We start from the raw sequence: 2,777 nt of genomic DNA, 5'->3' as shown, positions 1-2,777 counted from the left end.
ATAGATTGCGCAAACATATTGCACACACTTACATCACTTGCATCTAAACTCTTGCATCTCACGTGCACACACGTCCTATTTTAGGAACCCGGAGTGTTATCTAGCATGGTTGACTGGGATTTCATCACCTGGTGCCTCTGTGCTAGAGAAGCATTCCACCCTTAGCCTAGTACCTTTATGGTACGTAAACGGATCTCTTGTTCACGTACTGATACGCCGGACACTGGTACAGTATATCGAACAGGGATTCGCGCTAAGGGAACTCTTGGCCTTACCCCTAGATTAACCCACACATGCATGTAGTATACGAACACATGTGCATCATGTGTGTGAGCCTAGTTTAGGATATCCTACCCATTGGTGTCTAGATTAGGCCGTGGTCCATCTTCCAATGGTCACGATCGGTCCTTAGATACACGAACAAAGTCATGAGTCGAGATTCTCTCTCCACTCCGATAGATTAGGATTAGGGTTGATGCCTTCAGGTAACACTGATAAAATGTGAAAAAAAAAAAAAAAAAAAATTTCCCTTTGGGTTAGGATATAAATCCCATAATTTTCAAAGATCTCATAGGATTAGTCATTCATGATCTATCCGTTGAAAGCAATCTTATGCTATCTCATCTAATCTTTTGATCGTGCGTCTTTCGTTCTTCTGTCATACGATTCGATCGTATCTTCATGCCATCCCCTAACTGGCAGATGCAGAATCTCACAATCTTTCGATTATGCGTTCTCATGATCTGATCATGCCTGGTCCAGATAATCCAATCTTGCTTGTACCCCTGGTCTGTTCCTCCTCTAGGGGCTACCTTTTTCAAGATTATTTTGCTAAGTCCTTCAGAGTTCACTCTCAGAATCATTGAGCTAGGGGCATTTCCCTATGCGAATCAGTCATCATTGTCCAAAATTGAAAGTATCAGCCATGATGATGTTCAGAACGAACCAGCCTTCGCCGAGCCTTCAACGCCAAACAGTTGCAGCAGTTAAAGTTTTAGTCACTTACTATTTTATGTTGAGTCAGTCATCATGGTCAGTATAATTGTTGAGTCCGGTCTTACAGTTAAAGGTCAATGCCTAGTCCAGGCAAGTTATCTTCTGTTTCTCTTTCTTATTTAGAGTTGTGAATCGTGAGCATGTTCAGGATAGGTCGTCTGATGTAATAGCTTTTCTTTAAATAAAATTTCAGTCAGTTCCAAAAAGTTCACTTGTGTCTGTTCTTAAGTGTGCTTCTGATCTTAAAATAAGACTCCCTCCTCAAATGAGAACAAAATTGACGAAACTCCACTTGAGTCACAACGATTACTTGAACAAGAGGAGGAGCGCCAATCTCAGCCTTTCAAAGATGAAATTGAAGTGGTAAACACTGGCACTGAAACCTTGATCCAATAAATGCCGATTGAAAATACATTACCCTCTGAAGAGTGTGAAGAATTGGTAAACCCGTTTTGAGGATAAAAAGATGGTCCCGTAAGCGTTACCATTAATGTCAAGAGAAAGACCCAGATAGAAGGTTCAAGAAAGAATGAAGTGAATATCATATGCTATGCAAGGGGCATAGAGTGGAAATAACTTTCATATTTCCAATCAATGACCTTGGTTCTCAAATTCATAACATGAAGCCAACAAATTCAAGATAAGAAGTTCAAGAGCAAGTATTGAAAAGTGGTCATCAGATATCAAGAGTTACAAATCCATAGATGGAGGATGTCAAGGAACAAGTTTCGCTCTATGAAAGCCGAAAGCACGCATTAGAATCTTGAAAGAAGAAAATCCATTATCTTACCTGGAAATGCCGTCAAACTCCGTGAAAAAAAAAAAAAAGAGAAAAAAAAGAAATAAATAATCAGTACCAGACAGACTCTAGTAACCTAGATCGATTCCCAATCTGAACATCGAAAGGCCTCCTTTGGCCGATTAAATCCCAAAATCAAAACCCAATGTCAAAAGAATACCGATTTGCAAACCCTTCGAGCCTAAATCAAATTTTCTTGAAAACCCATCAAACTTGGGGCATTCCCCCGAACTACGCGAGACCTGATCCCTATACTGGGGTACGTAGGCAACTCGGTTGAACCGAGTTCGGTCGATTCAAAAAGGAAAAGAAATTCAATCCTTTCAAAAAAAAAGAAGAGAGGGACAAGTTCCAAAAGAAGAGAAGTTAATTGTTCCAGAAAGAAAAGAAAAAAGGAAAAAAAAATCAAACAATTTATCTTCAAACTAGGGGCATTCGCCCTGAACTACACACGACCTGATTCCTACCTTGGGATATGTAGGCGACCTGTTCACAGGTTCGGTCGAAATCTTTGTTGAGCCTTAAGCCATTCTTTGAAAAGCCCTATCCTACCTATAAAAGTCCTTCTGGTGTTCAGAACTAATGAGCTAGGTCCTGAGATACAATAAAAAAATGAAATGATGATGAATAAGAAAAATAACGGAGTTTGAAGATCTGCTAGACTGAAAACCTGAAAGGGCGGTCTAGGCAAAATTTAAGATCATTCCCCTGCTAAGTTGAAAACCCGAAAGGGCGGCTTAGGCAAAAGCTAAGGGGATAGCCTGCTGGATCGAAAACCTAGAAAGGTGGTTCAGGCAAAAGTTAAGGCTAGCGCGGTCCGCCAAGTTAAAAACCCTGAAGAGGTGACTTGGTCACGGTAAGAGAATCAGTATAAGAAGGCAACAGCCGGTATCAAGACTGAAGATCAACTGAAGTTCAAGCAAATTCAAGTGATATCCTCAAAACTGGGGGCATTGAAGCTAAGCAATCTTAGGGGTCGTAA

Source organism: Tasmannia lanceolata, unplaced genomic scaffold, assembly GCF_043159265.1.
Source record: "Tasmannia lanceolata isolate RefF3 unplaced genomic scaffold, GAP_Taslan_0.1 ptg000015l, whole genome shotgun sequence".
In the NCBI taxonomy this organism is placed as follows: domain Eukaryota; kingdom Viridiplantae; phylum Streptophyta; class Magnoliopsida; order Canellales; family Winteraceae; genus Tasmannia; species Tasmannia lanceolata.
Note: the sequence above shows the minus strand (reverse complement) of the source record.